The sequence below is a fragment of the Scomber japonicus genome, chromosome 4 (assembly GCF_027409825.1).
Source record: "Scomber japonicus isolate fScoJap1 chromosome 4, fScoJap1.pri, whole genome shotgun sequence".
In the NCBI taxonomy this organism is placed as follows: Eukaryota; Metazoa; Chordata; class Actinopteri; order Scombriformes; family Scombridae; genus Scomber; species Scomber japonicus.
In genome coordinates, this window is record NC_070581.1 from 7,420,283 (window position 1) to 7,445,301 (window position 25,019).

At 40.2% G+C, this 25,019-nt stretch overlaps 1 protein-coding gene across 1 annotated transcript in view; it reads left to right on the forward strand.

Annotated features, from left to right (window-relative positions):
- Positions 1–1,888: 1,888 nt before the first annotated feature.
- Positions 1,889–25,019, forward strand: part of LOC128357186 (plexin-B1-like) — a 63,229-nt gene continuing 40,098 nt past the window's right edge. Inside the window, exon 1 of the mRNA XM_053317447.1 lies at positions 1,889–2,370. The gene's annotated coding sequence lies outside the window, so the exon portion shown is untranslated. The remainder of the gene's footprint in view (positions 2,371–25,019) is intronic.

Below are 25,019 nucleotides of genomic sequence, written 5' to 3' on the forward strand. Positions count from 1 at the left end.
TGTCCTATACTTGTGTTTCTTTTAGGATTATGTAAAGCACGTTGAATTGGTATTATGTTTGACATTAGTTATGCAAACTAACTTGCCTTTCCTGTAAAGTCAAAACAGGCAGAACTGAGAATAACTTATCTGACACTCCCTGTGTTGTGGAAAAAAAGATACTGAGAAATAAACCTGTTTTTTTAGATATGTAGATCATGAGCCCTCATTATTTTTATGTTATAACAAAATACATTCTACACCATATATAGCCTACTGGTGTCACCTGGCGACATTTTGGGGTTTGATCCGGTGTTAACCTGTGTCTCTTCTTCTGCAGGTTATTATTAGTATAGCTTGTAACGCCTGAGGGCCCATGCTGTTCTCAGGTTATTTAAATCTGGTTGAAGCAGGAGGTTCTCTCTGACACCCAGTTGCACTCTGCTCTCTCCTGCTCTTCCCCTTTGGATTTAGTTCTGTTGCTTCAGTGCTTTTATGTGCCCTACAACACACACACACACACACACACACACACACACACACACACACACACACACACACTGTGCAATCTAATTCAATCCAATACAACAGCTCTGTTATAATTTCTACTTTTTTGAAGCTTATACATTTTCCAATTTTGAAAGAGGATAATTCTACTTTATGTTTATTACTGAGGCCGTACTAAGTGGTGGTGGTGTACTGAGGTGCATTATATTGAATGGTGTTTCTAATACCCCCCCCCCCCCCCCTTTATGGAGTGGACAAAATATTAGGAGCACCAGTCAATGCACGCTAATACACCACCATCACCTACTATGACCTCAATAATAACAATGTCAACAAGAACTGAAGATGTATACACTTCATAAATGTAGAATTTATAGCAGAGCTGTTGTAATGGATTGAATGAGAGTACACAGGTATACCTAACGAAGAGGCCAGTGTGTGTGTCATACCTTTGAATGTCACATTTGGGCGAGAAATCAACCTTTGACCAGCAGAGGGCAGTCACGCGTCATTCTGTCGGGCCCAGAGACTTGGTTAGTCCAGAGTCATTGTTCATATCTTGAGGGATTTTAAAACTGAGTTTAATGGTTTAGATGAATACAATACAATGTTTCCACTTGTCTACCACAACAGAGCACAATGACTATCAGTGACAATAAGCTACATATAGTATTGTGTAAAAATATAAATTAATGTTTTATTTGGTTTGGTAATTAATTAAGGGATGATCATCATTATCTTTATTCATTTATTTATTTATTCATTTATTATAGAAAGGATCACACAAGAAGCAATTTTCAATTCTGCTCATTTTTCAACAATGAGTTCAGCGTGCCAAACTGAACTGGTCCCACTGCACAAAGCTTCTGCCTCACAGTCAAGCCAGCTGCAACACAGCAACATGACTGAAGAGAATTTTCCAAATAAAAGCCCCCAGCTGAGAGTCTTTGTGTTTCAATACTCTCTTGCCCGTTAGTTTGGATAAAAAATAACACTTTTATTTATTTATTGCTTTGCATGTATCTTGAGTGTATTGTCTGATTAAGGGTATCAGTATATTGTTTGATAGCACCAAACAGCTGACATTTGATCAAAGTAGATCTAACAAGGCTTATTATGATCATCATAAAACAATCAATTTAACACATCTCTACAATCTTGATAGCAAATTTAATACACAAAACAACTTACATATAGCCTATATATAAAGTTAGCTAGTTATGTGTATTCAAATGCAGAATAATTATGCACTTGTGTCTGAAAGGTTCAACTTTTGGTGAGTCAGTGTAATATCATATAATATAGCCTATTATTATGTATTATATGATATGGATTAAATACTGTTAGTAACTTCATTGTTGCATATATTGCCATACTTTAACCTTGTTTTTTCTGTTACATCCCCGCTGTTGCAGTGTTATATTTTGGAGCGTTTTATTTTGAAGGCGTCGCCGTCTTTTTCCTGCCTCTTGCTGTCTGTCTCACGGATTCTCACAGAGTCTGAGCTCCAGCCTGAGACTTGTCTCAGCAGTCCGCTGCGCTGGCTGTTGTTCAAACCCCCTCAGATGGAGAGACCTGCCCGTCCTGCGCGCTCACTGCCAAACAACAGAGACTGCCTGTGAGGGGAACACACCCACCCACCCACAAACACGCTCACACATACACTCTCTCACACACACTCACACTTTTTTGGACTCTGGAGTTTTGTTTCTATTTGCAGAACTGTAACTTTCCCAAAATTGCGGTGCCGGCTTTTGAGGGAAAACTAACAATATCGGAAAGTGGAGCTGGATCTCATCACTTTGTGCGTGTTGCCGTGGATGTGAGGCTCTGTTTCACTCAACATCATGGGAAGCTGATTCAACCTGTTTACTGACCCAAAATGTAAGTTCAAGATCATTTGTTGTTAAAATAAAACAATTAAGAAAAGGTGGACTTTGTAAGCATTGTAAACAGGCATGGGCAAAAATAATGACCTTTTCACATCAGTTTTGCTTGAAGATCTTTCATATTGTAACCCATTCTCCAACAATGGTTCTAAGTTATGCTTTTATTTTGGTATAAAAAACCTCACAGTCCAGACAGCTGCAGCAGTGAACAGTCTTCTTTTTCAGTATAACACCATATTCATCAAGATACTCTATAATCTTACATCACACAAAGAGTAGTCCACATACTTCAATGGATATACAGTTAGGATGGGACTATGGTAAGGGCTTCAAGTCTCCCACATACACCCGATGCACACACTCTTTTGTCAGCTGATATAAGAATGTGTGTGAGCCACATGTTACATGCCTTCTTCACCTGCTGGACATGTACAGCTGCCTATTTGTTGCTCGGTTTAGAAAACAGAAATGATCTTCTTAGACAGTGTGTGTTGAACTTGACAAGAGTTCAATGGTTTCTTGATGTGTGGTCCTACTGTGATCTGCAATGGATGTCACTGATGGGGGATGACGAAGTGGAATGAAAGCGCTTTAGAAGTTGACCCTCTTCCTTAATTTATTATCTGGTTCAAGATAAAGCTGACAAAGGACTCTTAAATGCTTCCTGTCATAGAGGGAGTGCGTGTTTAGTGAGCCGTGCTATGATTTCAGCTGTTCAGAGACTACTGTAGGTGAGACTTGAATCCCAGAAGATCAATCTCTGTGTTGCACCTGATGACCCAGCCTGCCATATGAATGTGAAGTCAGAAAAGTCTTTGCTCCAGGGGTGTGTTTTTGATTTAGTTGAAATGGCTAAAAAAGGAAGATGGAGTTCAGTTCAGCAGCTGGTTTGGATTTTTCATAACAGCTGTCAGATTTTATCTTGAATGAAAAGTTTAGAAATTGATCAAAATCAAAGCCTCACATCCTCTCCAAATATTCTTCTTGGTCTCATCTTTGAGGCCACATTTCATACACAACCTTTGTAAAGATTCTTGTGTCGACAAAGCCTTGAACCTCAATCTTCCCTTTCCTCTGCTTTTGCTCAGAGCTCCAGCATCCAGACATTTTTGAATAGCAGGCCATCTGCTTGCTAAGGGTCTGTTTCAGAAGCCCGATATCACATTACCCACTCTTGACTGTGCTGTACTGTGGGGGGGATGAATGGAAGTGTGCGTGCTTTTATCACTGAGTTTTGTGCCTAGAAAATTTGGATTGTTGACAGATTTCAATCCAATTTGTCACTTCTGCCCTGTGAGCTACTGTAAGACAACCATAGATTTTCTGCCTCACAATCTTCCGAACAATAACCCATTACAGTGTGTGGCCACTCTCCATTCAGAGCTTTTTGAAATCATGCTGTGGTGGGATTCTCTCATTAGGTGGCACACAGGAAGTGGTTAGGTTCCCATCCGGACCTCAAACCTCTGTTTAGACACACGCAGCAGAGGAATGGGTCGAAGGCCACTTCAGCTGCAGCTGGTCATTGAAAAGCAATGCTCCGCAGCTGAAACCACCATTCTCTACCCTTTCTATGAATCGTAAAAGTAAGACTACTGGGCATGAATGCAGCAAGGACAGGGTGTTATGAGTTATAGATGTCAAGTGTCGGGCACGCTGTAGGTTAAGTAGTTTGCCTCTCTGCAGCGTGAGAACTGGAAAATGAGTGGGAACAATGATGGGAGAGGAGTGTAAATGGTTTTGAAATGAGATGCCAAGTGAACCCTCTTCGGCATTCTGTTCATCTCAGGTGTCACATACTGTAGTAGGATGTGAGATATATTTTTAGCACTGCAGACGTTTAGTCAGCTGCATGGTGTACAGTCAGGACAATGAGAAATGAATGAGTAGGATGGTGATGTGATGACCTGCTGAGTTTCTGATGAGCTCTTGTCTTATTAATGAATTACTGTGTTCGTAGCTTGTCGGATGAGTGTGGTATGATGTCAACTGTAACTGTTTGTTTGATTCCTGTAACCAACGGACCGGAGGAACGCTTGAAAAAAAAAGTGTGTAAAGAGTCTGAACATGTTGATATTAGGTGTGTTTCAGTTTGTGTGTGTGTGTGTGTATGTGAGAGAGTGCATGGCAGATTTCAATCATTAGTATTTTGGGCGTTCCCCTCGGTCACTGCAACAGCTGGTGGTCCCTCATGGTACATTCTTCTGTGTGTGTGTGTTTGTGTTGTAATTGGGTGTGGGAGTGGAGATTTTGCAGGGAACACTTGCTGGGGCACTACTGTGGCCACAAGCATCCCTGGGAAGATAAGGCAACTGAATGGCATTGTCCAAACCATATTTTCTTCTCTCCTCTGCCAATCACACTGTGACTTCAAGCCATTTCTTTTATCATTTTTATAAGCATAGTCAAAATGCCCCACAAATGGTTGACCCTGGTTCAGATACGTTCGCTATCTGCTGGGTAGATTGGATCCCAGAATTCAGTAAGCCCTTGAGGGAGTTTGGCTGACAGTCAGCTTGGCAGCCTAATAAATACTTCTTTTCATTAGCAGCAAGCTTCTATCCACTGTACTTAAATTGAAATCCCCTTCATCCTTTCATTCTATTGACCATACACACAGAGGTAGAGTAGAGTTTTGTCAAAAGCACATCATTCACAGATGTAACATGACACTATAAGGGTACAAAGTAGTTCTTGATGGCTTAAAGGTACACTAATTCAGCCTGAACTAATAATACAGTCAGTTTAGGTAACACATCGATGGGGGTTCCCAGTTGCTCACAGCTGCAGAGAACATGACTCAGCTTTGGTGCTTCCATGTGTGTTATTGGTGGGAAGCTGCTAAGGGATCCTTGAGTGACTCATTCTAGTTAATCTGTCTGCATGGTCTGTTTGTGAGTTATCTGTAGCAGCAACAATTATCATTATTTCACAAGGTGTTTACCCGTTAAGGTACACTTCAGCATTACATACTGTACAAGGTCTTATTGGAAAGCATACCCTAAGGCACTTGTTTTGGGTTCAGTTGAAGGCTACAACTCTATTCTTCTTTTTTTAAGACATGCATAAACATGTCAACTTGCCATAGATATTTCCTCTCCTACCCTAAAGGGGGTGTTCAAACCAACATCAGTTCTGACATCGCGCTGCTGCCACCGTAGACTGCTGGGCAAAAAGTTATATTGTCCGTCTCAATTTTTACTACAATGCAACCTGACGTCATATGGCAAGGAGTTGTGTTGGCCAGTCAAATATATGCAAGCTCATGTTCCTGGTGGATTACTTTCTAACGTTAACACCCTATTTGACTGTTTACCTCGTGATTGTTACGATGAAAGATAAAACAGTTTCCGTTGTGATAACTTTCAAGAGCCATAGAATCCTGCCTTGACTCCTGATGAGCTTTAATGAATGCATCTGTAACTCAAACTGAACCTGGCTCACCTTTAGCTCAAATAACACGCCCCCACCACTGCATCCCCTTGAATTGTTTTAACACAGGGCCATTTTTGGTCTGAATGCTGCCAAAGGCTTGTGTTTTCTTCAGAACTGAAGAAGCCTTTTGGATGAGAGACGAAACATCTTAAAGAACCTTGACATCTTGACTCAACCCTTCTGGATATACAGCACTATAACTTTACAGACATGTTACAAGCTCCAGAGTTGGTATAACAGTAAGTTATCAACGTAGCTTTTCTTTGCTACAATGTTTGCAACACCTCTTTCCATCATCAGGGAAAGAGGTATTTGTCACCTTTGTCACTGGCACTCCTGTCACCACACAAAGCTGTACCACTTAACCCTGCAGCAGTGTTGCATAGCAGCTCTTTGTTAGCAGACAATTTTAGTGGCTTGCTTTCCCCTTCTTCCTCCACTCTTATAAGATACTTGATCAATTTCCACATTTCTTTGAAGTGTCACTCACAGGTGCATGTGGGGGTGGAAAGCTGGAAAAATATACTGTCGTCTCATCTCTGAGTACACTGACAGCAATTTTGTATTTGATATTTTTGGGAGCATATCTTCAAGGAGTCATTTGGGGCCCAAGGCAATTGCGTGCCATAATCTAATGGCTCACCCTGCTCTTGGAGACAGTTGCTACCCTGCTATGTGAACCAGCTTCTCTTGAGGACAGGTGGATTACAAATATAACAGTTAGATAGTTACATACAGAAATGTTTAGAGTTAAACATGACATTTTTTATTTAAAAATGAGCAACATCCAAAATGAATCAATTTAATTTCATGAGCAAGATTAATCCTTATTTGAATCTTTAAAAGTATCTAATAGAACAGTATGGTCAAGATTAACCCTCACAAATGTAATCCTTTTTGAAAATCTAATCTGCTTATATTAGATCAGAGGAAGGCATGCCGTATTAAACCCAGAGGGTGTGGTTTTTATTGTACTGAAGCAGCCCTCAGCCTCAAGACAGTTGTGCATGTGCCATGCCACAGTCCTTGGCCTTCGTCACAAGCCCCTTGGCCCTTTACCCAGCTCCCTGGAGAGCCTCAGCCCTGCCTGCAGCCCAACCTCTAGACAAAACCTTAAACCCCCAGCTGCCGTTTTCTATATCGCTGCAGGTCAGGTCCCAACCCTCCCCATCCACTATAGAATTAGGATACGTATGTTCCTTCTGTGTAATCCGGGTAATTCATCACTACATCCGAGATAACAGGGATAAAATATTGATCTTGTTAATGTGGAAACTCCAGTGTTTCATATGTGATGTTTCCCAAGGACTGAGAAAGTGTATGTTCCATGTAGATTCTAGCGAATAATGAGAGGGTCTGTCTATGGGAAACTTGTTTGCTTTTGATTGGAACTTGGTGAACCTGTAGTGCTGATCAACTGACCAGCCAGAATAGTAATTTATAGAGATCCCATTTTATTTGTTTCACCTCTGTATTTATTTGAGCCATTGAGCTGGTTAGACTGCTGGGCAGCTACATATGTGGGCCCAGTTGCTTGTAACCGGAAACATTACCCCCCTACTCCCTAATCTGTTACCCCAGACACCCAGTCGCAGGCCTCTGCACAGTTGCTTTGCACTCAGTGGAGCTATGCTAGCGATGTGACTGACTCACAGGTGGAGCATTCCCTTTCTTGAAGAAATGCCGCTGCATTTGTCTGCCTCGGTGGTACTGGCAACTGTCAGCTCTCATTCCTAGCACTACCTGAAAGCAACACCCCAACTAACCCAACATTTAAATGGTATTTGTTAGTTTTTAATGGAAACTAACAATAGATTGAGGCTTGTATTAATTGTATCTGCTAACAAGAATTGAGAATTACCCCCAATCAATGAATGATCAATATCATTTGCACAAGAGTCAAGATAACATTCTGGGAATTGATTGATCAAACAAACCCAGCTTGACCACTTTACTTTGCTGTCAATCGAGCTAATGGATTTTTGGATTGCATGTTTGCACACACAGGAAGCAGGTCTTGAGGCTATTGCTAAGTCAGCTTTGCTACTCTCATTGTCCACAGGACTTTATGTGGGGGTCCATCTGATCCTCAGGTTTATTAGCAGTGAAGGGGATTTTCAGAGTGTCAGTCTAGATCCCCATAGATAGTGGATGGGTCAAATCCCCTTAGGCTACTTAGGAGTAGGGGGTGAAATGAGAAGAATCCTTTCCTGCGGGGACACATCTGTCTAGGACTCTTGATTATCTGCAAACCATGTTGTTGGCATTTACTTTGTCTGTGTTAAACAGTCAGGAACATTAATCGGGTTATTGGAGCCTTGACAGTTGGGCGTTTGAGTTTTAAGTCTTATTTTTAACATTTAAAATGGTCATGATCAACTTTGTTCGTGCTACATATTTTCTGATGAAGGAATCAGAAAAATATCAACTCTAGCTCTATTACTTCCACTGTAGGACGTTAATTCTATAAAGTCTGGGGATAAAATAAAATGAATCCGTTCTGCTTCTTGACAATTTCTGAAGCATTTCTCTTTTCATGCAGATGTGTTTTAAGAGGATTCTTGTAGTGTTTACATTAGAGAATCAGCTTGCTCAGTACTTGAAATTTTATGTTGTGATCTCACTGAAAGTAAAATCCTCCTAAGTCCCCCGCTGATTAATGAAAAGCTGAGGAAAGTAATAAGGTTGAAGATTAAACCATAATACCTCCAAGGCGAGTCTGCCAACCACCCAGTGTGAAGTCCACTCACTGTCCAGTGCAGATAAAGCTGGCTACTGGTTAATTTAAGCCCTGTCAAAACCCATATGTGAGCTTTTTTTTTAAACTTCAAAATGAATTTATTTTTTATTACTGTTATCTATATTTGTCCACTATAAAGCCATTGAATGAGACCCAACATGGAACTGTTACCAAATATCTAAATGAACAATCCTGTGAGGTTTTATCACCAATCAATAGAGAACCATATACATAAAACACTGGTATTACTCTTTCAAGTGTTTCAAGTGCTATGGTGCTAGAGCACTTTAGCTCAATTCATCTCTACATCATATTTGGTTCTAAAAACTTAGTGACTCACAAGGCTAGTCAGTGAACTACTGGAGCTTATGAGCTAAATGCTAACACACTAGCTAGATGGGCTTGCACTATTTTTGTTTTTGTTGTTTTCTCTGTACTCTGCCTTTTAACCCCTTTACCCTTAGCATTTTGTTCTCATGGCTGTTTATTTGATTCAATAAAAGTTTTATTGAAGAGGGGAAAAGCTCTTATACGGTTTAAAAGCTTGCTAACTGCCTTACTGTCTGTTAGCAATATCGTTATCTTGTTAATGGGCTAATAAGTTCAAACAGTTTATTCAAAAGATTGATTTGTACCATCGACTGCTGTCACACAACTGTAAATCATGTCTCTGTTGGAGCAGTTTATATCAGTGGAGATTATATAAAACTGTGTGGTGACACAGCTAATAAGCTACAATAGATTCTTCCATTTTGGAATCTGGCTTATCGTTCTGTCAAAGGTCAGCACTATTTAGATGCTTGTTATTGGTCAATGGCGCAAATTCACGCATCAAATTTCAATGTAAATGTGAAAGATTTTTGTATTTTTACTCTTTTCCCAACAAGGAAATCTACCTATCATGAAGATTCCATCAGATTTTGCAGTTTAATTATTGGTGAGACCAGGCCCTCTAGGTGAGAATGTGACCTTCTTTTTGTTGTGGTGCATGTCAGTTACAGATTTTTCCCTACATGATGGTGTGACAGGTATTGACCTCAGTGTTTATTGACTTCTTGTTAAGACATATATATTGATTATGATGCTCTGTCACATGGTCTTACAATTTCTAATTATTATTGCATATAGGCCCACCCTGCAGTGACTGAAACCGTAAGGCATTTCTTTCATTAATCTTTCCGTTTTCTCTTAAAGTCAGTTGGAAATAATTGCCTCTATTATTGTTTTTTTCATGACTGGGAACACCTTTACTCTATATACATATGATTGAGTCTGCCATATGAGGTAGAAGTTAGTGTATTTCATAATCAGCATTGATCTTGACAATTGGGAGATATAGAATCAGGCACATCTAATCAATATGCTGCTTGGAAAACAGTCGAGTTAGCATTTAAATTCATAAAGGTATTTAGAACACACCACTATGTTGTTTACTATTGCATAATTATAACATTCGGCAATCTTGTAAAAAAAAAAAAGGAGGCACAGGGAGTTATGTACAATAATGTCTTGATAATTTCTTTTTCATCAAACCAAGTTGCTATTTGTTAAAATGGTTTAGTAATCTAAATGATAAATGATATAGCTCTCACTGTCTTAATGCATTTTGTTAAGTGACATTACAAATGTTGGCACTCCACTTACTGTTAAATGGTAGCTCAGCAGGAAATGCTGATCTCATCCTATGTGAGATTTATCCGGAAGGTTGGTATTGAACCTGAAAAGTGGCTTTAAATTACCCTGTTCTGTGGCTCATGGGAACTGACAGATAGATGCTTTTCTGCCAAACTATTTCAAGCCTTTGTGAGTGGCTGCTCGCTCAGTGTTTTATTAGATGGGGGAAAGGAGAGAGGAGTGGAGCGGGATACTGTTCTCTGCTCAGCGGTATAATTTAGTAAAGGACCTTGGCCCGTGGGCAGAGCGAAGCAGAGAAAACCATGATTTTATGCCTTTTTGCTCCAAACGCAGCAGCTGCAGCAGAAAGAGGAGGAAATCATTTAGATGGTTTGTTTGACCGGTTGGACCACGGCAGTCAAAAGTCTGCCTCATTTCTGTGATCCAGTTGGCAGTCAGCCACAGTCAAAACATGCCTGCTTATTAACATAAAGCCTAGATTATTGACATAAGAAACCTAGAGCCTCCATGGAAATTGTTTTTATACTGGATTGTGTACGTTCAAGTCTATCATTGGTTATGAGCTGCATAAACCATATACAGTATGTTAACAAGCTGGTAAGGGCAAAAATTGTTCTTCTGAATTGTTTCGTGAGCACAAACTGTGTTGAAATATGACAGCTCACTCCACAAGTAGCAACAATTAGCAACATTTGTATTGGAAACTTATAGTTATTTTTACCCACGTTTTGCTTGTTCTAAAATATTTAATATCTATGACTTTAAATGATTTCAACTGGCAACAAGTAAGAGGTACTGGAAGGTCACTGGCACAGCTTAGCTATTTTCATGAGGTTGACAGTGCTGCAACAATAACTATTATTTTCATTTTTGTTGATTAGTTAGATTATTTTTCTATGAAATGTCAAACAATTGTAAATAAAAAAGTGCCTGTCATAATTTATTCAAGCCCAATGTCAAACATACTCAGTTTACAAAGATATACAACAGAAAAAAATCAGCAAATACCAGAGAAGCTGGAACCAGAAAATGTTTGGCAATCTTTCTGTGCTACAAGACAGAAGAAAAATGATTTCCTGTTAAAAGAAAAGTAAGATATTAATACTCAGTTCTTTGTTTAGATGAAGGAATGGCTCAGCAGTGCGGGAGACTAACCAAACACTACAAGGTCTCAGTGTAGTAGGGGAGTATAGATTTTCACAGTGGTAAGAGCACAGCTGACCACACAGTGAGAGAACAGGAGGAAATGACCCAAACACAGAAACCAGATCTTTATAGAGACCTGAATGTGCGACAGCCAAATTTTCTCTCTGTCACTCTCTGTGCCTCTCTGTGCTCAGCAGCACTACTGAAGAAATGTTAACAATAGAGTTAGTGGTTGGACTACACTGAAAACACATCAGTCGTGTCAAATTAGTCAAATCGGCTGCTTCGTATGTTTTTGCCATTAGGGAGAACAGGCAAGCGTTTCATTAGTAATCATAATCCAGCTAGTTCATGAAAAGTTCAACAAACACCCAAAAGAGCACAAAATTGTTGTAAATTGCTCGATTTGACCTGATGAATGCCACTTGTTCTGGAGTAGGTGCCTGTTTTTGTGAGATTTCATTGTTGAGCCAACTTGACAGTGTGCCAACATGCAATACCAGGACCCAGAAACCAAAGCAGCAGTATTAACACCTGTGTGTCTGCTATTGTGACATGTTAAAATGTGAAAAGGGCCTGTGGTTTTATGTTTACTGAAGCAACAACAGCAGTTTGTTCAGTGCAAATAGACGATAGAATGAATGTACAAGGTTTATATAGTAGTTTACAGTGACTTTCTTGATACTGTGTGTTCGGCTTGTGCCTAAATTTAGAGCAGAACCCCCAAGTGATGTCTGTGTAGGTTATTACAAGACGGGAATAAAAGCCATGCTGGCAGCTCTGTGAGTCTCTCAGGGAGCCTGCAGTGGTGCTTTGAGCTAAATGCTACTCAAGTCAAGTCAAGTTGAGTCAATTTTATTTATAAAACAGCAAATCATAACAGAGGTTATCGCAGGGCAATTTTCACATAGAGCAAATCTAGACTGTACTCTTTAATTTACCCAAAAGACCCAAAAGCCCTCCATGAAAAAGCACTTGGAGACAGCAGCAAAGAAAAACCTCCCCTTAATGGGTAGAAACCTCAAGCAGAACTGAACTGTAGGTGGGTGACCATCTGCCTTGACCTTTTGGGTTGTGAGAAAAAGAGGGAGGGGAAGACACACAGGAAACAATAATATTAGAAATATGACAGATAATAATAATAATAATAATAATAATAATGATAATACTAGCAGGCGTGGGCATCAAGCAGGACCACAGCAGCAGGTGGTCCACAACCATGACCCATGGAAGCCCACGATCCATAATCAGGTGGTCCCTGACCATGATCCACAGAAACCTGCGAGATGAGACAGCACAAAAGCTCTGGGCAAGAAGCCAAGTTAGTAACATGCATTAATGGATGTGTACAGAATCAGATGGAGAGGGAGCAGCCTAGGTCTATAGTAGCATAACTAGGGGCTGATCCAAGGCCTAACCAGAAGCTCTGTCAAAAAGTAAAGTTTTAAACTCTTCTTGAGCATAGAGAGGGTGTCTGTCCCCTGGACCAAGAGTGTACTGGTGTTATTTCTGAAGGAGAGGAGTCTGATAGTTGAAGGCTCTGCCTCCCATTCTACTTTCTGAGACTCTGGAAATCACAAGTAAGCCTGAAATCTGGGAGCTCAGTGTTCTAGTGGGCTCTACAAATGATGGTGCATGACCACTAAGGGTTTTGTAGGTGAGAAGATGGATTTTAAATTCTATTCTGGATTTTACAGAGAGACAGTGTAGAGAAGCTAAAATGGGAGTAATATGATCTCTTTTGCTGGTTTATGCCAGTGCACGTGCAGCTGCATTCTGGACCAGCTGGTGAGTCTTTAGAGACTTGTTAGACTTTCATCAGTGCTGTCTCTGTACTGTACTCTACTGTGCTCTAAATCCTGACTGAAAATTCTCAAGTCAATTATTGTTATGTAGAAAGTCACACAACTGATTGGTGACTGTTTTTTTGCAGTCTGCAGCGGGTATAATGTGTACCATGTTCACGCTCTTAGACCATGTCAACACTAAGCTGACTAAATTCATAAACACATATTTTTATCTCTGTTTTGCCATCCAGACTAAAACTGTTTTTATCTCCTGAAAATGGACAGTTTTGCAGAAATTAACTTAAACCAGTGCTGTGGACGCATGTTGTTTTTGCTTGAAAACACCATTTTAGAATTGAACTAGCTTAATGTAGACTTGTCTATCTTAGTTAAATGTATTAGTATGCTAAAATTTGTGCTAAATTAGATATCTGACGATTTTATTCTCTTAGTACCATGAACGTCCATCCAAACTGCCATGGCAACCATTTAAAAGCTGGTGCAATATTTTGCAGATTGGACAGACATTGCCATCTCAGAGACACTACCAGCATGGCTAAAACATCGTATCAATAACCCGCCTTCAGACAACTTTTAACATGACTTTGCCTCACAGACACTCGATTTACTGAACTTGACTCCACAGTGCCTTTGGTTATAGACAGATGGTAGCTACTCAACTGTGCTTCTATGTCCAGGTGGGGCCCTCCCCCCCTCTGTTGTTCTGGTTTTACACAAATGATACCTCCCACCAGGATTAACCCACAAGCTATGCAGCATGCTTATTATTGTAATATCATGCTTTCACATGAAAGTGGGTGACGGCAATATGAGAAACAGACCAGAAGTTGTTGTTATTGCATATGCGTGGGTGTGTGTTCTTCAGGCCGTCAGTGTTCTCCATTAGTTGAACAGTAGTTGGATCAAGTCTGTTTGTCCAGCTGCTGAATCACCCCCTACCAAGCTTGCACACACACGCATAGACACACACACACACACACTTTTGCTCTGGCTACAGTCATCCTTAAAAAAACTTTAACTGTTGCCTACCCTAATCCTATCTAAAATCTCTCACTCTACAAAAATGTCCCTGCTTTGTATGTATAACTGGTGTTCACAAAGCAGACTATCCTATACCCCTTCTACACATGTACACGCACACATGCACACACTCAAACACTCAAACACTCAAACACTGTGGCCTTTACTTGCTTTGTCTCCCATCTAAATGGATCTTCCTCCCCCCCCCCATCATCTTATAGAGGCATGTCTAGATAGCCCATGTCCTTCTGCCACTCTCTCTCCTCCCTCTGTCCCTCCCTCCTGTCATTCTTTGCATCTTTTCTTTTTCCGGGGCGCACAGTTTGACCCCAGTTGCCCTTGACACATATATTTCTATAGCTTCAGCCAATCAATAGAGACTCCTGTGGCCCGGTGTCAGATGTTGGGTCCACTAATTGAAACCAACAACAACTCATGGTGAGCAAGAATGAGAATTTTTTTGCATGTGCGTTGGGATGATGAATGAGGAGGATGGAGGATCTGCCACATTCACATGGTGATTACCCCGTCATGAGCTTTTGTCAAGACCCTCGTTTTTTTTTTTTTTGCAAGATTAGCAATAAAAATTGTACCGCAATCATCAAATCAACCCGCAGTATGACAGCAAATTAAAGTAGGGTTAAAAACATACTTAAACCATCTCACTTAGGATAAAACTGGCATGTTTCTGCATTTTAATCCCATTAAAATACTCAAACCAATATTGAGTTAGTCTGTCTCAGTACTCTCTGACTTCCCTCCCAGTCTGTGCCAGTATATCCATGAATCCACTAAATTATGCCATATGGTATTGGTCGGTATTGGTTAAATAAGCCTGATTCTTTGTTAGCTGTATTCAACTGTGTTTTATCCTACCTCAGCACTGCTCCTCTTTACAACTTTACAGTGCAAGAATTTGATATGGGATTTTCTTTTGACTACAGCCATGTGATTGAGGTGGAACAAAAACATTTTTTAAAAAAGGTGTGGCTTTTTAATAATAAATATGTACCTCAAATAACTATAAAGCAGTAGAAAGTCTGAGGAGGAACTGGAACTCATATGAGCACATGATTTATAGCATCATGTAGTTGGATCAGACAGTTAAAACACATGATATGCTTTATTATTCATAAATACATGAAACACATGAATAAATCAACTCTTTCACTAGAAGCACTTTAACACATGTTGGTCGTGTAACAGCCAGCTGCATCTGTAAGCGAGCCTATTGTCAAAAAAGGATGCAAGTTGGGTTATAAAGAAAAAGCTTTTAGTTTTTCCACTGTGTGACAAAGCAGGTGACAACAGCACAGTACAACTGTTGCTCTGCCAGAAGTGTAGGATGGGCTTTATAGAGCGTGGAGTATAAATTATTTAACCAGACATTAAAGTCCAATATGGTGTTTTCAGTATCAACATACTTTTATTCTGAAGTTGAATGAGATGAAAAATATTGTTGCTGGCTTGGTTGTGTCAAGCAAAAAGGAAAAAAAAGAAAAGGGCCTGCTTTCAAAGATACTGTAATTAATCCCAAGCATCAGTCAGACTATTCTCATTAATAATGCATTTCTAAGCAGCAGTCCTGACATAGGGAGTGGATTCAAGCCTTTTATTCAAAGAATCAGCAACAATGCCAGGCAACCCCTCGGAGCCAATCTGCTTTACTCGAAAGCCGGCGAGAACCAAGAAAAACATGTTTCACTGCTCAGTCATTTCTCAGGTTTCTAAAACAATAAGAAAAAACAGGTTGGAATAAATTTTGAGGTTAATAATAAAAAAAACCCAACAAAAAACTGTATAACAGCATAATAACATGCTACATTCAAATGGAAGGTCAAAGTCTTGAAATGAAAGGTTAAATTATTCTGAAATTTCTACGCCGCTGGAAATGGTACCATCATCCTTTTAACACGGATGAACAGTCAGCCACAACAGCAGCTTTACCACAATTTGGATTTTATGTGATAGCTGAGCCCCGCACACTGCACAAAACTGCATTCTTGCTTGAATAACTAGAGAAGGTGAAAGGATAGAAGAGGAAGATGGTTTGTATTTTCGTTGTTGTCTCCGAATGTCCATCACCCGAAACTGTACAACTTCTCCAGTCTGCTTGCAAATATATTGTTTTCATGTTGTTGCTTTTTTTTTTAATAAAAAAATGTTCCTCTAATAGCAAAAGTTATTTAAATAGGAGTACATAGGGCCTTTTTGGGCACTATTTTCAACAGTGGATTTGGATTGCTAGTGTGTAATTAGGTCATTTACAGTCAAAATAATCTACATCATAGTTAAGAAACATGTCACTTGATGTAACAGTGTGGAGACTGCAGAAGTGAGTGGTGCTGCTTATATGGAATTAAAGGTAAATAACTCAGTCCCAGCCCATAATGGCAATCTGTGTTTTTACAAACGTTTAGCGCCCATTCTCCAATCCCACCCCCCATCCCTCTTGTATTATTATTCTATTACATTATCATTATATCAGTGGTATAAAATTATCTTCAAATGACAATAAAATCATTTATCGCGATTATTTCTGAGACAATATATCGTCCAACAAAGACAGGAAGTATTGTGACAGGCCTATTTTTCAGGCTACAGCGAGTAGTACAGTAAAGGTTTGCAGTAAGGGCATTTAGTTTAGAAGTCAGGAGAGAAGCAAGAAATATAACTTTTCATTTTCACTTCTGATTTTCACAAGCTTTTTTGTTAACTAATTAGTTTAAGTTGATTTGTGCCCATATCTGTAGTTTCTGGGACTATAAACAACAAATATAATGATAAAAGCTGTTGTAAAAATGGCACAATATAGTATGTCACAGAGAGGGCACTGTGTGTGTGTGTGTGTGTGTGTGTGTGTGTGTGTGTGTGTGTGTGTACCTAAGCATTATGTTCCCGTCCATGTGGATCGGTTTTTGAGATTCTGTTTGTCTTTCGCTGGTCTGAGCACAGCCACAACCATGTGTGCAGGCAGCAGGGTCTCTGCAGGGCTACAGCGGTTTTGGCTTTGATGAGGATGTTTGCTTCCACAGTGGCCTCTCATAGGTTTAGATACACTGAACTGAACTGAATCTGGCTCTTCTTTCTGTCTTTCTTTCTTTTCTTTTTTTTTTGGTGGACTTTTGTTCAGGGTGCTTTTTTGTTCCACTTTGGCCCTTTGGCTGATTTTGATGTTTATTCTGCTCATTCCTTTTCTTTCCCTTGTTAGAATTTGTTCCCTCTCTCTTTCTTTCATTCTTATTATCACACTCACACACACACACACACACACACACACATGCACACACTCACACACACTCCTTTGTATTTCCTACCACTTCAGTCACTGTTTTTTTCTTTTACCAACCTCTCCTTTGGTTAAATCCTCCAGTTTGATCAATCATTGATGATCCCAGGTGTCCTGAGACCTCGAGGGGAAATTCTGATTGGCTTCCCAGTCCTTATGTTGACTGCCCCACACCCACCTCACCATGCCCACCCACCCCTCCTCTCCCCACACGTACACCTCCCATATCCCCTCCATAGCCCCTCCTTGCTTTTTCAAGATCAGAGTTAAACCATATTCCTTATACCCTCTCCCTCCTTTGCTCTTTCTTATCTCCCTCTCTCCTCTCTCTCTCCCCGCTGGATGTGGGAGAGCCAGCTTCAATTAAAGAAGCAGTGGGGTTCCCTAAGCCATTAGCCATATTAGTGTTGGGTCCATGCCCGTGCCCCTTCTCGAACAAAGACCTCTTAATGCTTCCTGGAGCAGTTTGGTTGGCATTTGTCGAGATTTACTGATTTGTAGTCACACACCCTCTTGGTAGCGCGGTTGGTGGTGGCAGTATGGCGGCATATTGACTCCTTCATATTTAATTATGCTTTAAGACATGCTAAAGAACCACTGAGTGGCGGTTCAACTCTCTAAATTGGACTTCCGAGTGGAATTTACCGCACCGGATGTTCCTCTCAGCTGAATCCCCACAACGCGGCAATGACATTGTTGGTCAGATTGATTAGAAGAGTGCGGACATGTGAATGAAAAGAGTGTTGTCCATGTGATTAATGCCTCTGCCTGCCTTCCTGACAATTTTATCCTATGCTTAACCTTTGGCAATAATTCCTTTGTCCCAGGATCACAATCACACACCTCAGAACTTCAACAGCCAGGCTCTACTCATCAATCATCTTTGATTTTCTGCCAGGGTTTGAGATAGTGGGGTAATGTCTGTATGGAAATGGTGTGTGTGTGTGGAGGTCTGACTCTCTAGTGTGTGTTTCTGAGCAAGATGGAGAGAGCACAGTCTATTAAGCATTTGACAATTGAAGACCTCCCACTCTAAAAGACCTGCTCAGATTGTCCTCTCTCCTAACCCCAGGAAGCTGAGGAGGGGGGGAAGGGGGGGGGGGTAAAGGCGTGTCTCCGGGGGCGTCCATTTTCTTTCTAATGAAGCTGTCCGTCACACAGCTTGTTGACAGAAGGCCAGGATATGACTCCCACCTGCCTACACTCCAAAACCACCAGCTTGAAGTCAAAAATGTATTAAAAAGGGCATGGGGAATCAAATCTGATCAGAACATTATAATTGGAGCTTTTTGTAGGCTTCATTAACCTTTCAGTAACCCAGTGGTCACTCAACAGTACACTGGTGACTCCTCCACAGCAATTCAGCTAAATCCTGCCACAAGCTCTACACTGATGAAAATAAACACATCATCATCATATATCCAGTACAAATATTTATACTCAAATTGCTGCACTTTGATTGTTTTTTCTCCCTGAACACAAAAACACAACTGCTTTCCTGTAATATGTCTCAAAATCAGTGGTCACTGATTGTGGTAATCTCAACATTTTAATGAAATGGCTCCCCAAAACCTTGAAATGATGTGGTATGCAGATAATCAAGGATTGAAATGGTTGGTAAAATGACCAGAGTTTAGCTAACGTGACATTGAATCCTATGAAAACACCTACTTGCCTATACTCGTTGGCTTTTGGGTGTAATGCGAGATTACTGCTGGAGGTAGTAAGCTTGTTGGCCAGGTATGCGGACACCATGAAGGTAGATCTTTATACACAAACATTCCTTTCACTTTTGTCTTTGTGGTTTTGGTAATGGAAAGGTCGGCTGTTGAGCTAATTTACGGTTTGTAATCTATGATTGGATGACTGGTGTTTGACTTGTGACAATTTAATGACTGTAACCTGGATTTCTGTGGTAGGTGTTGTTGTTGTCTTAAAGGTCTGAAAATCAGATGTGTGTTAAATGAGTGTTTTTTTATCTTAATGTTTGGACTTGAAACCTGAAGATGTACGTCAAACCTTCTAAATCATAGAATTATTACAGTTCTTTGTTCTTTTTCATTAGAGATCTGTGAAGAGGTGTCAGATAATATAAAGTGATTTTTAAATGAGGTGTTCCACCCCAGTTGTAAGAAAATATGCCCCTATGACATTTTTCCCGATATCTGTTCTATAGATTTCTTTGTAGAATGATTTTTCTGGTTTTGAAATTTATTGGTGCTGGAAATTGGTCATGAAAGCGAGACGATTTTAAAGATGTTTAACCAGCCGTTTCCACCTTTATATAAGGACCACACTGGGACCAGGATGTATCCACCAGTAGCCACCCAATGAGCGAAAACCCTTTAGGACTGTAAAGTGCTATCCGGAATGAAAGGTGAATTAGGAACGCCTGTCACTGCTCCCTTTTTAGGGATTCAGTGGGATTATGTCTGCATGGGTGCTCTGGCTGCAGATGAAACACGTCTGGGATGAAAGTAGGCAGTCTTTGCAAGCATACACACCGAGGTGACTAGCCATGCCAGTGAGGTATTAAGGCCAAGCGTTGTGTTGTATTGTTTTTTCCCCTTTGGGTATAACAGTCAACCGGTGTCAGGTAGCCCCTAACAACCAAGAACTAAAAACAAATACCCATAAAAACAAAAGGTGCTTTTATATGAGTCTCGCCCCCACAGAGAGAAAGAAATCAACCATTTCAAACTGATTGATTTCAGAGTGATGCTAATAAATCCTAATAGAAATGTTCATTTATTTCAAGTCTGACGCATCCATTCCCACAATAATATTTGACTTTTCTCCAGACAGACCAAGCATTGTTAGTCGAACACACCCTACAACAGCTCTTTCATGAAGCTGCCAAAAGGGTTGCAAGATCAGGTCAATGTTCCCAACTCTGCTGACTAAATAAAGCTAATACCAAAATACTTACTGTAATCATTCCTCCTGTTCATACAGGCCATTAGAAGATCTCTTCATAATGTACTTACAATGAAAGTGATCCAAGCCTTAATCCAACCTTTTGTGCTGTTCTGAAACCAATATGAAGCTTCAGCTGCCTAAATGAGTCAACTCAAGTAGATATTGTTCAATGTTACAGTCTTAGTGCCGAAGTCCTTCTTTTTGTTATTATACTTCCACCACAGCTCATCAGGCAAACACTGTCCGAGGAAAAACAAACAGGAAATTTGATTCTAAAAAGACGTGGCAGATATCTACTTGATATGACTCAGACTTCTGAAGACTTACATAAGCTTCACATCTACTTTTAAATGTATTTTTTAGGCAGTGTGAACAGGAGGAATGATTACAGCAAGGAAAACCTCTTTCAGTGCTCATATGGACACCTGACTGTTGTTTTAAGACAGACTTATTTTTAATTTTTAACCTGTCCTTTAAGGGACACGTCTTACAGTACATAACTTACACCATATGGGCTTATTGAGTAAAGGGGGGGGGGGGCATCCAAAGATCTAACTGTTCATAGGCTGTACTTGGCACCATGGAAGTTGACAGCATGTCTCCTAGCAATAGCGCCTGTCAAATGTCAATCAGCGGCTGCCGTGGGAAACACCCACACAAAGGCTTGAAGCTTAGACACAAATACAGTATCTCCAAAACAGTTTTAACCTCTTTGGCGCAAAAACTGCACTATAAAAAAAAACAAAAAAGAGAGAGAGAATTAAAATTTCAGTTTGACTTTAAATAGCTACACGATCTCGTCTAATCTCCAGAGTATATTTCCCTAGTTCTGGCATGATGTAATGATATAATGCTGCAGTGTTTATCACAAGCCGTTGTGCGAGGACAACAGCCGCAAAGAATCCCATCCCTGACTAAACATTTAGAAAATGCTCGGCATCCAGATAGGCGCCTGAGATACCAGGCACGGTGGGACAGAGAGCGAGAGACAGGGGCGAGGATTTGAGACAGGAGGGGACGCAGGACTGGCTCCGCTTAACATGTTATGAGTCAAAGGTTTGCCAGGGGTCATGAGCTCCAAAACCCGTCCATGAATAAAACAAACCATGTTCTCAGATTCCTATTCCAAACTCCAAACAGTTAGTAGTAAGTTCCTCTGAGAATGGATGGGGGTTTCTTTAGGCTTGTTCTGGGCTTTTGAGGAGTCACACTGCACGTTTTCATAACCATAAAACTTATTAAAGTGGAGGCTGAGCAGAAAGCAGACCAGATTTTCTACTCTCAGCCCAGGCATATTAGCAATAATACCCTGCTTCAGTATCACTGGCCTTGTGGCTGGATATGGCACTTTTTTTTTCATTGTTGAGTCTGTAATTCAATAAAACAGCAGAAAATCAGGCTTGATGTTTCCCAGAGCTCCTTGAATCATAAAATACACTGATTTTATTCTATAAAAAGGGAGGGGAGAAACAAAAGCTAAGAAGCATCGCTGTCCTTAGAGAGGGACAGAGGAGAGCACAAGCGTTGTTAGACCACAGACAGTGTGACAAGCTGATTAAAATGCCCACAGACTGGGAGAGCTAGACCTCCACTCTCTATTCACCCGACCCAGGCACGTCGTCACGACAACGACGGGCGACAAAGGGCTTTCTCAGGCTATTGAGTGCTGTGAAAGAAGAGGCGGCTGTGTGTGCGTATGTGTGCGTGTGTGTGTGTGTGTGCGCGCGTATGACTTGGAGAGGAGATGTGGCCGTACAAGCCGTAGGTGGTAATGTATGCAGACCATCCACAAACAAATGAATACGCATGCACGTCCCACTGCCACCTCCTTAACATTCTGCCACACAATGACCATACCAGCGCGTCCCCCGATGACGTGATGCTTCTTCTGAGCATATGGTCAGTCTGAATTCAAACCGCAAACTAGCGGCTGAGAGGCTATTTAAGCTTGCTTTGTCTTTTTTGTAGACAGAATGCTAATGGCCTGTCTGTTCATTTTAACAGTCATTTTTCTCTTTTTACTGTGTGTGTAGCTTTGGAGTTGAAGTTACTCCGAAATGGGGTAAACTTTCTGTCTTTTGAGTTGAATGAACTTTTCTCTATTCTTTTATATTTTGATTAATGTAAGTGAAAGGCTCACAATTGGTTGCCAAAGTTAGAATAGCTTTAGTCATTTTGTATGAATCTGAGCTCCTCTCACTGGTTTGAACTGGATGGGGCTCCAAATATAAAAGGTGATGTCATGCACTTGCATTCATTATGCAGGATTTAGCAACATTTGAGTCAAATCTAATGACAGTTTTAGAGCTGTTTCCATATGTTCCTCCTAAACAGTCCCATTCAAGCAAATTAGCAGTTTATGTGTTAAACTCTTAATAAATAATAACCAAGAATGCCCTCCCTTGAGCTTTAACTTTGATTTTTTTGCACATTTAGTCATGAATATTTTATATTATAGAGGAATCAATGTTTTAAAGCTTCTGAATGGAATATAAATGCATTTGAGCACTACAGGAAAGCATGGAGCACAGGATGAGCACAGCCGTAGACTAAGATCTGCAGCCATAATAAAACAGCATGTGAGTGTATTATTTATCACATATCCAAATCTACAGGTTTAACATTAAAGCATCATAGTCAATAAATAAGCTTGTGGCAAACACCATTCACCATTTATTAACACACATACATACACACACCTGCATAATGGGAGTGTGTGTGTGCTTAAGCCTATACTAAGTGTGAACAGGTGCACCAGCAGGATAAAAACATGTCCCCTGTCCAGCTCCACCTGCCCATGACACAAACTCTTATACACGTGTTTTATCAGTATTGTGGAATACTGATAACTCAGTTTTAATTGCTGCAATGAAAGGGTAGGAAGGTACTGCAACTACACTCCAAAAGAAAAGGGTTAGGTTAGGTTAAAGTGTGGAAACCATTTGTTTATAGATGATTGGCTGTTTATTTCCATATGGTTTGGTACATCCACATCACATATGCTTCTTATTTAAGGATATTCTGCATTCCTGCATTCAGTTTGTTTAGTTTATACATTCATATTAACCTAAACATGACTTACAGTAAGGCAGTATGACCTACAACCCAGTAAGCAAACAATTAAACAAGTTTTTGTTGTTAATATACTTTCATTACATTTTTTGCTTTGTCATCCATTCCTCCCTTTTTCTCACATCGTCATCCTCCGTGTGACCGACTGGCTGACGCTCCTATGGGAGGCCAGAGAACTGAGGTCTGTAATTGTGGCAGGATTTGTTGGCGGCTGTCCGTGCTGTTGTGGTCCGCCTCTGTCAGCAGAGGCCCTTTGTAAGAATCTACCACTGGCCACTTAACACAGTCTCAGTCTTACACACACACATACACACACACACACATAGATAAAGAAAATACACAAACTTTACCCGCTTACCAAAGGGCTCCTCACTATTATTATCATAATTTAACTATACGGTCCTATTTTAGTTTTCCTCCTCAGTCTACCATTTGAGGTAGTTTAGGCTGTGAGAACCATGTATTCCCATCAAACTATATTCAAACATGCACTTTTAGATTTACTACAGACATGCTTATTAAGTGGCCATATTTTACTGCACTCTAGGGCCACTTGGGTCCCAAACCCGTTTGCCTGTTGATGGTTAAAAAGTTAAATTGGGGTCTCAGCTGCTATTGTCAATCATTCTCTCTCTCTTTCCCTCTCTCTCTCTCGATCTCATCAAGCCTGTCAACCCCCTGCTTCTTCCTGACTGGTCTTTGATACTTGTGCCTGTTGAATGTTCAACTAAGGAATTACATCAGTTCCAGTCTGTCATATTTCCATAAAACTGCCAGCCTCCCCTTTCTTTCACCTAGTCCAGGTCAGAAGGTCAAAATATTTGTTGTCACATGCTCAGAGAAGCCATTTGAAATTCTCTGTCTCCTGCCATCATTGTTCCAAGTTAAAAATTAAAATAGAAAAAGTTTTAATGTACACTTTGACGCTTAGACATTTGCTGCGAGAGAGACACTTTGGATCTATCATTAGTTTGTCATAATTTGTCCTTAGGAAAATATTAATCTATGCAATACAGATTCCAAAATTTGGAGGATGTGAAAATTTACATGGCGCTGAAGTGGTAAAACATTCAATAAATATGCCATTATGAACAATGACATGAATAAATAGAAATAAATAATGGTTACATTGTCAAATAATTTAATTAATTACTAAAATTCACCTCATTATTATACAATGGTGTTTCATCATTGTGCTTTTCTCATTAATTAGTTCATTTTATCATCATTTTTTCCCAAAATGCTGTTTTTCAAATGTTTATTCTTACTTTATAACAGTATTTTTCCTAATTTTATTAAATAATGCCACTTTAACTGGCAGTGGTGAGCCTGTGCTAGCAGCCTCAACTAACTAGTTTCATATCTTTCTTTGAAGAATATATCAAAATGCTACGGAGGCAATTTTGAATTGACCATCTAGCTGCTAACTGCTAATACTGGCCCCTCACTTTGACGTTGACTAGTAATCCAAACTCACAAACTTTCTTAGCTAGTTAGCTTACGTAGGTAGCGTGTGCAGCCTCAATAAATTAAATAAGGGGAGAGGTTAGTTTCTGTGTTTGCAATGAGTTTATTTACAG